Genomic DNA, 15367 nt, shown 5'->3' with positions numbered 1-15367 from the left:
AGCAATGAAGACGTCCCTGTTCTGGGCCCCGAAACGTTCCTGGGCTGCAACGGGGCCCCTTTTCCTCAGGGCAAGGAGCTGAGGTGCTGTGGCATGGAAAGTCTGACATCCCTCGGCTTCCAAGGAACGGCAGCCTGAGCTGCAAACCTTCCCCTGTGCTTTACAAAGGGTGTAATTTCTTCCCTTCTCTGCGGGCCACTGACGTTCATACGCGCCAGGCGCAGGTTACAAGCACTGGCCAAAGGACGAGTGACGGCGGGGGCCTGATTTAGGCCACTGTAACGGGGTTTGAGTGCCATAAACGCTGAGCGCCCGTCCTTTGGAAATCAGCCTCCTTCAAGGTGTCTGAGAGCTGGCTCCTGTTCCCAGCTCTCCTCCTGACTCCCAGCTCAATGCTTTATCCACGGGGCTGCACGGGACTCTGGCAGAGATTCTTCACTTCACCTGTTCCCAGACCTCTGGTGTCGCCGCGCGAGGAGCTGGGAAGAGCAGAACGTTCTTCCAGAGCAGGGAACACACTGTGTTTGTGTGTAGCCATTTGCCCCCACTGCACCGTGACAGGGCTCTATCTGTGTATAAGACCTGACCCGTTTGTCCTCCGCTTGAGTTGCTTGCAGACCGTGTTTGTGTGCCCTGCCTTTAAAGGGATCAATAGAGGGCTGCTTATGCTAATCGGCCCAGCAGCTCTCTGGAGCCGAAACACTGCACCGGATTAGAAACATCGCACTCAATATCCCGCATCCTCCCCCCCGCCACACACACACACTCGCCGAGGCTGTACGCAACCTTGCAAACTCTGCGCTTTGTTCTGGCTTCCAGGGCGCAGCGGATAAAAACCAACAGCTGTTAACATTCAGGGAAGCAGCAGGTTCCTCTTACCGCAGATGCAGGCGTGACTGGAGCAGCTCATCCCTTCCGATGTCTTTTCAGGAAAGAGAAGCCACTTAAATACTGCTGTGGCAGAGTGGCTGGCCCCATTCCCCTCCCTTCACCTTGGTTAAATCTCAGGGACACAGACAGACAATTATAAAGTTAGCAACACAGTGGCTGGTAGCTCAGTGGCCCTTGCAGAGGGTTTTGTGTCTGAATTCACCAGGAACAGAAGGTCCTCTGGGCCTGCTCCTTTAATCTTCATTTTCTGCACAATTAAGTCTAAGTGCAGACAACATTACAGCCTTCTCAATGGCCCGTGGGCCCTGCTTCGCAGAGAGATTCCCCCCACCACGCAGCCACCCGTGATCCTGGAATTGTGTTTGGTTTCTCACCGATGAGGTGGAAGATGTTGGAGGAGAGCCAGCCGGGGAACTGGGAGGCAGGACAGCGATGCCACATGACACCATTTTTCTGGCAGCACCTAAGGAACCTAGCGGAGATCTGGGCCCTCTGAGGCCGGGTGCTGCACAGCCACAGTCAGAGACGGCCCCTTGCCCAAAAAGCTTCTGGTCTAAATATCAATCCAAAGGGAGGAAAAAGAGCTGTGAATATCCTCAATTATCCCCCATTACAGGTGGAGAACTGAAGCCCTAGACTAAGGTCTCGGTTTGCTGAAAAGCTGTGGAGTCCGAGCATGTGAACAACCTGGACCTAAGTGACTTACCTGAGGTCACACAGCAAGTCTGTGGCAGAGTCAGGCATTGCAGCCAGGTCTCCTAAGTCCCAGCCCAGGCCCTTCCCCACAAGCCAGGCCTCCATCGCTGCTTGACCAGCCATTCACACGGGAGAGTATCGTTCTGCTGAGCCAAGGCACGCTTTCAGGCGTGTATCTGTGATGTAGGGGCCTGCCTCCCATTTCCCAAGGGGACCACGGTGCTGAGCGCCCTGCGTGGCACTGAAAGGCAGGGGAGCTGAGCTGCAGTGAGGTGCCAGTGGGCTTGTGAGAAGCGCCCGAGCACGCAAATCCATGGGAGTCAGGCGCCCCGGCGCTTTGAAAACCACACGCTGTGGGTGTATCGCTTTCAGCACCTAAAGGCTATTGGAAGTCTGAGCCTTGGGCACCTAAACCTCCCTGACTTTCAGTGAGCCTGAGGCGCCTAACTCACACCTCAGCTCCTAAATCCCATAGGCGTTTTGGGAACCATTCCCCGCCCCCGAACAGCCTGGCTGGGCTGGTGGGATAATGATGCACGTCCTGCTCTTTGCAAACCTAACAACAATTATGCCATTCGGGGCAAAGGCACCAGCTCTGTCTTCGGGTTGTCTGGTGCCCTGGCCCCGGATCAGCCACCCGCCTACTTTGAGAACGAAGCTACCCCCTTCCTTTGCCCAGTGTGACTGCGTTACCCCTCCTCGGGGGCTGGCCCGGCGCCCGCCGGGGAGGCAGGAGAATGTGATTGCCTTCCCCAGAATGTAGATTGAAACGCATTCAATTTTTTAGTCTTCTCCTAACCAATCTTCCAGCCCTGACAGCTGGCTACAGCGCCTGCATCCTGAGCAGCTCCTCACGCCTGCGAACCATCAAAGGAGAGCTGGTAATAAAGTGGCTGCAGGTCTGTTTGCTTAGCTAGTCCAGTGGCATCCTCGGGGGAAAGCAACAGGAATTGTCTCTGAAAGCCAGGGGCCGACCACCCTGCCCCTGCTCATATGTACTTGTGTCTCCAGCGGGGCTCTGCGCATGCCAGGCTGGGTCACAACGCTCCGTCTCTCTGCAGCCTCAGAGAGAAGAGAAGGGCCAGGGTGTTCAAAGGAGCGGAAGTGTCCGACTCCCACTGAATTTCACTGGCTTGCAAAGTCCATTGGGAAAGCCCCACCTGAATCAGGCGCAGGGGGTGAGCCCGGGGTGGTGTGCTGGTGTTGGGAGAGAGAGAGATCTCTATATACCTATCTCAATACACACTGTGATTCCTATACCCATGTAATATATTCTAAGGCATTGCGGCCTGGTATGAATGACGCGTGCTTGACATGACTGCGTGCGTTGCAAGTTAGCAACCCAAGCAAGGACTGAAGGTCAGGGACTATTACAGCTCTTTGTGCAAAACCAATCTTATGTTCTGAGAAAAATACAGAAAATCATTAGAAAAGGAACTAACACCAGCTGGACTGACATAAAATTCCTGTTAGACCCGCAGTAGCGGTCTCCCTTCGGGATGGGGAGCAGGCAGATACCGGACACACCGTCAGTATATAATACTCTAAACGCTCTTTACTGATTGCAAAACAAACCTTACTCATGCCACATTCACACCCCAAACATACTGTACCAGAGTCCAAAGATCAGAATGGTCCCGATGGCTAGTTAAGGTTCCTTCTGTCAGGATAAGAGCATAAGATGCGGGGAGCTGGCGAAAACCACATCTATATCCACACAGGACTCTGGATCAATAAACGACTCCGATTTGCAGAAATCACAGGCACCATTTATAGTCCGTTCCGTCGCGTCCTCGGTTCTTTGCCTTTGTTTACGAGGCCTTCTACCCACACAATTCCAAAGAGACAATCCTGGGTGGCCCACTATGATCCCAGGCATCCATTTCCTGCAATTCTTATACAATGTTATATCCTACCCTCTACCTCCTTGGGCTGGGGTGTTTTGTCCTCTACCAGGACCTCTTCCTCTCTCACGGTATCCTGAGCTATAAGCACTCTCATTTGAATATGTTATTGCTTCAACAAAAGGTACTCTGAGTTTCAATCCTTCTACCTGGCTTCCCCCTTTCATCATTCGTTGGCATATTATCCAGTGCTCCAATGCATCCATAACAGTTAACCCCTCATCCTGGGCTGCTTGGTTCACCAAATTAGTCGACATCGCTAATACATTTCTGTCCAATCCTTCAAACACATTGTCACGGAGTGCGGGGGAGTCAGGGCCCTGCACCCCTCACTTCCTGCGATTCCCCGGGACTCTCAGCCAGCCAGTAAAACAGAAGGGTTATTAGACAACAGGAACACAATGTAAAACAGAGCTTGTAGGTACAGAGAACAGGACCCCTCAGTCAGGTCCATCTTGGGGGTTGGGGAGCCCAGACCCAGGTTCTCGGCCTCCTGCCATCTCTCCAGCCAGCTCCAAACTAAAACTCGCTCCAGCCGTCTCCCCCAGCCTCCCCCCGGCCCCTCCTCCAGCCTTTGTCCAGTTTCCCAGGCAGAAGATGTCACCTGGCCCCAGCCCCCTCCTGGGATCAGGGTACCTACTGGCCTTCAAGTATCATCCCTCAGTGAAGTCACCCCCTTATCTCCCATCCCCATGTAGTATCAATGCAGACAGTAAACTAGTAAAACTCCTGTGCAACATTCCCAGGTTAATACTCCCTTCTCCGACACAGCCATCATTCCAAAATTCCCTCTGATTCAAATCAACTGCCATCAAAGAATCAGCTGTGACATGTCTGGTGCCCTCCGCCCTGGATTAGTCACCGGTTGTATTTCTCCAGCCAATAATCCCAATGTTATTCTCTTTAAGAGGTAATCCCTGGGTGAATTTCCAGGCTTCATGTAATCTGCACTGGATAACAGCTTCCTGGGTCTTTGACCTCTCTCTCTCCCTAACAGCATAATAAATCGTGGTATCAGCTGGTGTGCTTCTGGCTGCCTGTCTGAAGCATTTTTCACTCCATCTACTGCCTGTCTAATCTCTCCAGTGGTAGCTGCCCTGATTAACCTGTAAGATCCACTCATATTTAAATTTTCTGTTCCTCCTAACTCTGCCCACTGTACTAGACATGTAGCTAATTTTTTCATATTCACTGGCCCTAATGACTTTACCATTGACTGTAAGTCTGACGAACTCGCAGGAATTATTAGTGTTTGCTCTGACTGTATCTCCCCCGCTGCAGCCTTAATGGTTGATCTCCGTTCTATCACTGCTACAGACTTTTCTGGCTTAGGCTCTCCAGGGCAGTTTCTTATTTCTTTCCTCAACTTAGTATAAAGCCCCTCTCAAGGTTGGCCAAATTCCCTTTTCTCTTGACCTCCTTGCAGATCTTCCCCATACCAAATATCACTGGAATCCAAATCCAAATCTCTCTTTTTGACACACAGCCGCAACTTATAGCTCCTGTATTTTCACTTGCTTTTTCAATGCTGCTACAGTGTTCTGGCACCACGTGTGAGAAATGCTTGCGACCTCCTCTTCCTTTTCCTTAGTCAAATCTTGAATTAACTGTTTCATTCCTATCACTTGATGGTCTAATTTATCTTTGTCTGCTTAAATCTTTTCCCAATCCAGCATTCTTTTCTCCAATTCCCTGTTTTGTTTCCCCATTTGTTCGAACTGAGTTTGCATTATCTGTTCCTGCCTCACTTCCTGCTCCAAATTTTCCTGGCAAGTTTTAAAATTCTCTTGTAATGTTTGTAACTCTCAGAAAATGAGATGGTTTTTGCACAAAGAGTTCTAATAGTCCCTGACCTTCAGTCCTTGCTTGGGTTGCTAACTTGCAATGCACGCAGTCATGTCAAGCACGCGCCATTCATACCAGGCCTCAATGACCTATAAAATATTACATGGATATATGAATCACAATGTGTATTGAGATGTTTATATATCCCAGCACTGGGGCTGGGGTAACAGAAAGAGCTCCTTCTCTTAACAATCAAAATAAACATAAATGAACCAGCATGCAGGGCAGCTGCTAGTGCACAGGGTGGTGAAACACTCCCATTCCCACTGGGTAGCCTGTTCTGTCACGGGGTGGATTCCGCTGGGCTTTTCTTGGGGAGATCAAGCTTTGGGGAGATCACCCCCCCACACATTTCCATCCCTCGTTATGGGGATTTGTTCACACAGACCACACTTCAGTGCAGCAGTCGTGTCCTGGGAACGTCCCTTCACAGGCAGTCTCAATGGCTCAGCTCCATTCCCATATGTACCAGAGTGGGGCAGCCACCCCAGCCACTGCTGACATGCAAACAGGGCCAGCTTTAGGAAGTGCGGGGCCCAATTCAAACAGTTTCGACGGGGCCCCGGCAGGGGTGACTATTAAATATATATATATATATGTAAAAAAACACATGGGGCTTGTACTCACCTGGCAGTACTCCGAGTCTTCGGTGGCACTTTGGCGGTGGGTCCTTCACTCACTCCAGGTCTTCGGCGGCACTGAAGGACCCGCTGCCGAAGTGCCACCGAAGACCCGGAGCGCCGCCAGGTGAGTAAAAATTAAAAAGGGGCCTCTAGCCAGGGAAGGGATTCTCACTGGGTGCGGGGCCCTCTTAGGCACGGGGCCCAATTCGGGGGAATTGGTGGAATTGGCCTAAAGCCGGCCCTGCATGCAAACCAGGCTTCACAGCGTGAGATCAGCTGCGTCAGTGAAGAATGTCTCAGTTAATACGCTGACCCACAGGCAGGTGTGTGACTCTGTGTGTGCGTGTGCTTGTGGGCATGTGTGTGTGTCTGTGTGTGTGCAACACACGACTGCCATCTGAAAAATGAGTTGTCATAGAAGTGAGTCGCAGTGGATAGTGCTGAAGACAGGAGCAATAGTGATGACACAGAAACTCTGTGTGTGCGCGTAACTCTGTGTGTGCATGTAACCGTGTGTGTGTGTGTGTGTAACTGTGTGTGTGTGTGTGTGTGTGTGTGATGCAGTAGTGAGCGGGGTGGATCGACCTGGGGATGTCGTTTAGTTTTACTGGGACTGTCTGCACTGGGGAGGAGAAAGCAGGGGATGACTTTATTTGAAGGATGTTACCTGAGTCGAGAGGGGGGGTGGGGCGAGTCGACACCTTTGCCCGGGGAGCTGGACAAAGGGAGAGGGGGAGAGAAGGAGGGGAGAGAGCCGGCTGGAGGGGTTTAGTTTTCAGTTTTGTGCTGGCAGGGAAGAGGCAGGAACCCCAGGCTGGGGTCTAAGCTCCCTGCCCCCCAGAGGGACCTGGCTGGGGGGTCCTGGTTGTACCTACAAGCCCTGCTTGGGACTGTGTCCTGTCGGCTAATAACCCGTCTGTGTCACTGGCTGGCTGAGAGTCCCGGGGAATCGCAGGAAGTGGGGGGTGCAGGGCCCTGACCCCCCCACACTCCGTGACAGTGGGCACATGCGCAAGTGAGCAACACATGGCTGCAAACGAAAATAAGCGCTGGCTCTCAACACAGCCGCGGGGACCAGTGAAGGCAGCGGCAGTGAGGTGACAGAAACGTTCGGGAGGGCGTAACGGGGTCATTCATTTAGCCAGCGCAATAACCCCCAGCTGGAGAGAGACTCGCTGCTCAGCCTGACGTCATGAGTGAGGAGGGTCTGCAAGCAGCCAGGCCCCAGCACTCCCGACGTGGAACTAATCGCTAGGTTTCTCTGACCGAGGCCATTCAGCCAGGTGGGGATCCATAGCTATCAATGACCTCTGACATCCTCACGGCAGCTGGGTCTGGCAATGGCCTTAGAAACACAAGGGGGGTCCCTGAAGGGGCAAACAGATCCTGGAAGGCAGCACAAAGAGCGATTTACAGTCCAGCCGAGGGCAACGGCTAAGGTTTGGTGCTTTCCTTTACGGGGACTGTTTTAAAGGTGACAGTTATACAGGCCTGCTGTGAACCGCTTCCCTGCCATAAATAAGCCTCAATTATCACGCTTACACTGCACTGTGCTCGGGGAAGGTCCCTGGCGGGCTGTGAAGGGAGCAGCGGCTGCAAACACAACAATAAGTCTCTGCTGTAAACATGATTAGTGTGTATCCCCGTGCAGGCGGGAACGGAGGCAGATCTATAGCTGCTTAATGATGAAGCGGGTTATTAATGGGGGACTCAGCGTTCTGTGAGCTGATTTCCCTTCCGGCTGGGATTCCAGCCGGTCTCGGAGCAAGCGTCACACAAGAGCTGTCTGGAGTTTGCAAAGTTAACATCCAGGGTCTCCCAGCCTCTGAGCCGCAGCAGGGCATGTGGGGAAACCAGTGCTTGCAGTTGTGAGCCTGAGAGATCTGGCGGCAGGTCCTGGCTCTGCCATGGATGCCCTTGGGCAAGCAGCTGCGTCTCTCTCTACCTCAGCTGTACTTCTCCTTTGTCCAGCGAGGCTGTGAGCTGCTTGGGCCAGGGACTGTCTCTCACGCTGGGTCCGTGCAGCGCTTGGCACAGTGAAGACCCTTGCGCTAACAGGCCTCCTGGCACTGCTAGAATATAACAATGGGCTGACATAACGCTGCATCGCTGTCTTTTCTGGGGCATTTCAAAAGGAATCGAGGTCACCTAACGGCACAGCAGTGAGGGCAATGGGCTGATGGACCCAGAGGAGTGTTTGTGTGTGGATACACACACACCTGCACAAGCCCTGACACATTCAGTGGTAACAAGAAGGAGCGCGGCTGTTCTCAGCACCTGCTGATGCTTCCCAGGACATGGGAGCTGTCAGCTGTCCAGGGAGCTGCGCGGATTCTTCACCCAGTCTCAGGCATTTTGGAAATCCCTTCATCTTACGTGGGCTTTTAATCACGGAGCCTGAGTTTCTGAACTGCTCAGTCGCAGCTCAGGCTGAGCCCTGCCAGGAGAATTCTGCGGCCCTGCAGCACGTTTCCATATTGATCTCTCTAGCTCCCCCCGCCTGGTCCCCAGCTGCCACTTTACGTGACTAACCAACTCGACTCCTGTTTGGTTTGATCCTTTGCAAGAATGACGACAAGCTGCAAAACCCTGTTCGCAGAATAAGTCATTGAGGGCCGAGGCCAGGGAGGGAGGCTGTTTTCCAGAAGAGTTTCTACATGTGCAGGGCTGTTACAGCCTTGTCTTTGTGGGCAGTAAGGCCCTGTCTAATAAATAACAGGACAAAAAGGAGGCGATTTCCATCTTAACAGAAATCTCAGCTGTAGGGAGGAGCTGAGCACTGGAGCAGCCGCTGCACTGTACCGTTCCTGGTGAGTGGTTCACCACATCATAGCCACATTGACTGGTGTTAGTCGTAGCACCATCAACGGAGATTGGGGACCCCGTCGAGCCAGGTGCTGTGCAGACACAGAGTGAGAGACAGTCACTGCCCATAGAGTGCACCATAGACAGACACAGGAAGGTTCAATAGACCCATTTTACAGATGGGGAAACTGAGAAGCAGAGAGGCGAAGGCTGGGAACTAGGGGCACCATTTCCATTGGATTTGACCCCCGCAGGGTCCTGTAGGAACCCCAGGCCAGCTCACAGAGGCACGGACAAGAACAGGGGAAGCCCACGTGGTAGCCTGGACTCCGGAGACAGTGACATGGAGCTAACAGCTCTGCCCTGCCTCCCAGGGGGGTTGTGAGGATAAACCCACTGGGGATGGAGCTGTGTACATACCTAAGAGAGAAGCTGCCCATTGGAGAATGCTGTGACAGTGTAAACAGCATGGAGGGGAAGGAATTTGTAAAGATTTAGCTTCCGGTGGGTTCCACACTGGCTGAGATTTCTCCCTCCTCCTGGGCCTGCGGCTATGGTAGTGGTGAAATTCCACCAGTAAAGCAATTCTGGCCATGTGCATTTATATTGGGGCACTGGTGGTGCCAGTGCATTGTGTCCACACACTGTCTGGCTATATTGGCAAAAGCCCTGTTGCATTGTGGGTAGGCATCCCAGCATCTTCTGTACCATCACGGGAAGCTGTCGCTAAGTACCGCGGGGCAGCTGCTGTGCATTGTGGGATGCCTGCATGTCTCTCAGGCAATTGTGGGGGCTTGGGTTCACCCCCCCCCCCACCATTCCTGCTGTTGTTCCACGCTCACCGGCTCGCGCCTGTGCCTTTGGCACTAGCCAGGGCAGACTAGCCTGGCTCCATTGCAGGGCCCCCATCACTTCCTATCAGCGAGTGGCAGCTTCCCAGGCGGCCGCTCCATGCTCGCTGGGCTTGGGAATCCCTGAGGCATTTCCCAGCACACACAATTTCATTGACTCATCCTGGGGCTTCGAGCCTTGGGCAGTTACGTGCAGCCAGGCAAATTGCTTCTGCTCTGATCTGGCCACGCTTCACACACACGTCGGCCTGGTGTGCTGGGCCACCGAGGCTCAGGCCCCTGAACTGTAAAGCCAGAAAGGAGCATTAGGACCCTCCAACGCCTCGCCCAGGGACTCCTGTGTCCAGCCAACAGCGTGTGGATTTGCCAGAGTGGTTAGACGGAAGCACCAGTCTCAGCTCCATGCCAAAGAGCTGTTCCAGGGATGTTCCAGTTAGAGGCTTGCTGACTCCAACTTCCAGTCACTGTATATAGTTATGGGAGACCCCAGGAGTCCTGGCTCCCAGCCTCCCTCCTCTACCCCCTAGCCCCCACTCCCCACCCAGAGCTGGTGATAGAACCCAGGAGTCCTGGCTCCCAGCTCCTGCTTTAAAGGCCAGATCCCGCCTCTGGGCAGATCAGGACTCGTGCAGGGGAACGGTTTGTGTTCTGTGCTGTGCGCATTTCCCTCTGACTGCTTGGAAAACCCACCTGCCATTTCCAGAGCCACCCCGCCCCCACTGAGTGTACTCCTGCATCCTGCTGGATGTGAACTTGGCCCAGTGCAATGAACTGGGTTTCAGAGGGTTCTGTAACAGCACGGGCAGCCCCTGCATGCCCTCTCCAGCTCTCGCCTCTGAAACCAGGGCTATTCCCCACGTGGCAGCAGCCATGCTGGAGAGAGCTGGGCTCATTGCACTGACTGGCTCCCTCTGATGCCGCCTGTGTTGTTATTCATCAGAATTACAGTATCCACAATGGACATCAGGGCCCCCTCGCGCCGGGCGCTGCATAGACCCTGACCGAGATCAGGGCCCCCTCGCGCCGGGCGCTGCATAGACCCCGGCTGAGATCGGAGCTGCATTGTGCCAGGTGCTGCAAACAGCCTGGCTGAGCCTAGGGCTCATGATGTGCTAGGTGCTGCGCAGACCCCCCAACCAGGATCTGAGCCGCGTTGTTCCAGAGGCTGCCCAGACGCAGAGCGAGAGGCTGGCCCTGCCCTAAGCCATCCCAGGCTGTACAGACAAAGGTGGGAGAAGAGGCCCAGAGAAATGCGGGGACTTGCCAGGGTCACACAGGGTGTCTGTGGCAAAGCCAGGAAGTGAATTCAGGTTCCTAAGTTCCATTTTAGGGTCTGAACAACAGGACCAGCATGTCCAAAGGGCCCCTGCTCCCACCCCAGAGCTGGCAGCCCCCAGCCCCCGGCTGGCCTGAGAGGAGGCTCAGCCGGGCAGCTGGAGTCTGAACCAGCAGGCGCGGGAGCTGACCGTTACTCCCAGGCGCCTGCGCCTGGCTAATTTATTGTGGCTCGTAAGGCGCCATGGAGGGAATTAGGACATACAGGGGCATTACGCAGGAACCAGCGCAGCGTGTTGCAGCCCGAGCTGGAATAAAGGCATCGCTGTCGTATCCTCTGGCTCCTTCCCCTGCCCCACCGCTCATTCCTGATTTAACATGTGCAGCGAGTCTAATTTAACATGCTGTGCTAGGGGCTGTACATTGGGCACAGAGAAGTGCCTGGCCCCATCGCTGTGAATCCAGCCTCACCAGCCCGTGTGGTTAGCAAGATGGGGAAATATTCCATCTGGCTGCACCAGGCTCTGTGGGGTAGGAGAGCGATTTGTCTTCATGCAAACAGGGTTTTTAAAGTCATTGCAGGGTAAGTAAAATGTAGTGGTTCCCCCGCGTCCCTCACACGGCTTGGGGCTGGTCTAATGTTGTTTATTATGGTAGCAACTAGGAGTCCAGTCATAGACTAGGTGCTAGGGGCTGTACATTGTATATTAGGTGTATTACGGTAGTGCCTAGGTGCTCCAGCCACAGACTAGGACCCCATTGTGCTAGGGGGTGTACATTGTTTATTAGGTGTATTATGGTAGTGCATAGGTGCCTAGCCAGGGACCAGGACTCCGCTGCACTAGGGGCTGTACATTGTGTATTACGTGTATTATGGTAGTGCCTATGTGCTCCAGCCACGGACTAGGACCCCACTGTGTTAGGGGCTGTACATTGAGTATTAGGTGTATTACGGTAGTGCCTAAGTGCCCAGACAGAGACCAGGACCCCGCTGTGCTAGGGGCTGTACATTGTGTATTAGGTGTATTACGGTAGTGCCTAGGTGCTCAGCCAGAGACCAGGACCCCGCTGTGCTAGGGGCTGTACATTGTGTATTAGGTGTATTACGGTAGTGCCGAGGTGCTCAGACAGAGACCAGGACCCCGCTGTGCTAGGGGCTGTACATTGTGTATTAGGTGTATTACGGTAGTGCCGAGGTGCTCAGCCAGAGACCAGGACCCCGCTGTGCTAGGGGCTGTACATTGTGTATTAGGTGTATTACGGTAGTGCCGAGGTGCTCAGCCAGAGACCAGGACCCCGCTGTGCTAGGGGCTGTACATTGTGTATTAGGTGTTTTACGGTAGTGCCGAGGTGCTCAGACAGAGACCAGGACCCCGCTGTGCTAGGGGCTGTACATTGTGTATTAGGTGTATTACGGTAGTGCCGAGGTGCTCAGCCAGAGACCAGGACCCCGCTGTGCTAGGGGCTGTACATGGTGTATTACGGTAGTGCCGAGGTGCTCAGAGACCAGGACCCCGCTGTGCTAGGGGCTGTACATTGTGTATTACGGTAGTGCCGAGGTGCCCAGACAGAGACCAGGACCCCGCTGTGCTAGGGGCTGTACATTGTGTATTAGGTGTATTACGGTAGTGCCGAGGTGCTCAGACAGAGACCAGGACCCCGCTGTGCTAGGGGCTGTACATTGTGTATTACGGTAGTGCCGAGGTGCTCAGACAGAGACCAGGACCCCGCTGTGCTAGGGGCTGTACATTGTGTATTAGGTGTATTACGGTAGTGCCGAGGTGCCCAGACAGAGACCAGGACCCCGCTGCGCAAGAGGCTGTACAAACTCAGAGCAAAGCCCCTGCCCTGATCTAAGTCTAAGACAAGAGACAACAGGTACAGCCAGACAACGGGGAGCACAATGAAACAACAGCCACTACTAGGCAGCGTTACGGGGTGCGGGCTCCACCCACAATCAGGCCCTGGATCACAAACGCCATTTTCAGTCTCACCATGTGTTCTCGGGGGGGTGGGGGGCGGCTGCACCTGTCCACTTGGCTGGTCTAATCAAAGTGATTTAGCTTCAGTCGCTGCTGACGCACCAGTAAATGGAAAGACGCCGCACGAGTGTGTCCAACCGAGGCCGGGCCAGGCCTGGAATACTTATGGGGAGGAGGGTACAGAGCTCGGCAAGCCGGGCAGACCCCAGGGTTTCCATCTCCTGCAATACCAATGGGCAGGAGTGTGGGGAGTGACCGGACCAGAGGCCGTGTTAGCTCCGGATGCTAATTCCCTTTTCTCCGGCGGCAGCACAATTTATTCCCCAGCATTAGGCCGGGAAGGCGCCATAAATCACCTGGCTCCACTGCTGCGGCGCGGAGAGTTTAAACGCGCTTGTGTGATGCAAACCCCACGGACGCCCTCGCTCAGCGAGCGCCGGGGCTGGGAGAGGCGGGAGACAGGCTGCGGGAGGGAGAGCAAGTCACAGGGAGATGCTGGAGGGACCCGTGGGGTCTAGGTGGCATCGGCAGAGCTAGGCGTGAGGGAAGCCCAGGGCTGGGGTAACGGGGTTTGTGAGTCAGGATTGAGGGGCAGCAGCAGAGCTGTGTGTGTGTTGTGGGCGGGGGAGCCCCAGCTCTGCTGGTGCCCCTCAATCCCGACCTGCAGCCCCTGCTGTCCCAGCCCTGGGTTCCCCCTACAGCACTACCTAGAACCCCCCACAGCTCCAGCCTCTTCCTGCCAGTTCTCCCCTCACAGGAAACACGTCATTAGGATTCACGGCTCTTTCCAGACCCCTGGGAATTCGGCTCCCATTTCCTACAGTGGTTTGTATTCCCAGCACCCTGGGCGAGGGCAGGCAGCCCCTGCCCCTCTGCAGAGCGGGGACAAAAGGCCTCGGACACATCCCAGCGGGGCTGTATTCAAGCCCTGTGGAAGGAACGGGTGACGTTCTCTGGGCTCCCCGCCTAGGAGCAGCTGGGCCAGACCCTGCCTGCTAATGCACCCGTGTCTGGGGGCTGGTGCATCGTTCCACACAGGGCAGGCACCCTGGGAGCGCGGCTGGAGCCTGGCGGCCCAATGGCCTCCGCTGACCCCTACGAAACACCCTGCACGTGACACAACACGGGGCTGCTGGTGGGGTGCGAGAGAAGGTCATGAGGTCTCCCCATCTGGCTCTGCCCTGTGCCCCAAGGCGAAGGCCGTGGCTGGCAGAGCTGGGGGCTGGAGTTTTCACCCCGAGAGGAGGAGCGAAAGGGTTGCGGCTTCGGGAAGCGGCGCCTCTTGCAGGCAGCTCCCAGCAGAGGCGCAGGGCTGCGAGGGTGGGCGTGTTATGGCTTGTATGGCGGGGATCACAGGCCCCGTCTCTGTCCCTCGCTCGCCGTCGGGGCCTCTAGGTGCTCCTGTGATCCAGGCATGAACACTCCCAGCTCTGCAGCGCTCAGGGAGGAGAGAATGTTTTAATATTTCTTCTGGGATCCCTAGCTACAGTCCGGGCCTGGGGGGGGGCAGCGTGAGGGGAAATGCCCCCCCCCAGCCGGGGTATGGCTCGTGCCCGGTGCAGATTCAGCTGCAGCCCCATCCTGCTAATGTGAGATATTTACACCCTGGTCCCGGCTCTCCCACAGTCTCTGTGTGAGGGGCCCTATTGGCCTCATGTGCTATCTGCTCACTCGCAGCGTCCCTCTTCCTCTCCCCGCCGTCTGCTGCGAATCACAGACCCCTCCGGCAGCCCGTAACGCCGGCGCGGCCAGGAGCGACACGGCAGCGGGGTGCGGGGGGGGGCATGATCACGGATGCTCTGCCACGGATGGCTGGTTAAATGCTGTCCATTAGCGCCGGGGGGGGGACGTGCACAGAGACCACAGCTCTGCTCCACAGAGCGGGCGGCAGTAATCAGAGAGAGCGATGGGCTGGCTGCATTCAAAGCCACTTAAATGTGGGAAAACCCTCAGTGTCCCCGGCTTATGCATGCACCACACCCGCTCCTCAGCATCGCGCCTGTCTGAGGGGCGAGGGACCCCTGCCCTGACCCACTCCAGGCACCCATCGTAGGAGCTACGATGACATTGACTCCCTTGGGCAGTAAGGCTCATTTGCAGCCCATGTGTCCTGGGAAAGACACGTCCTTCCCCAGGCTACTCCCTGGCAGAGGATGCAGGCAGAGGATGCCAGGGCTAGGTACGTGCTGGCGAGGAGGCCCAGGGGTCAGAGTAACAAGTGACACTCAGGCGTGGCTGTTACGGGTGCCAGGGTTCGAGCCACCCGTTTGCACTGGGAACTCCCTGGCTTCTGCTGCACTCAAACCAACCCTTCTTTTCTGGGGTGTCTGGCCCCCATCTCCCCCTGGCTGCCGTGCTGTGAGCCAGCCCCTGCCACTCGCCAGTTGTGCCGACAGATGGTCACCCGATCACCACCCAGCTCTGCTTAGCCAGGGGCGCTCACAGGCCGAACACTCAGAGGCAGATCAGTGCGGGCGGGGGAGGCTCTTTTACTG

The sequence above is a fragment of the Mauremys mutica genome, chromosome 20, assembly GCF_020497125.1.
Source record: "Mauremys mutica isolate MM-2020 ecotype Southern chromosome 20, ASM2049712v1, whole genome shotgun sequence".
Taxonomy (NCBI): domain Eukaryota; kingdom Metazoa; phylum Chordata; order Testudines; family Geoemydidae; genus Mauremys; species Mauremys mutica.
This window is presented reverse-complemented; position numbering follows the sequence as displayed.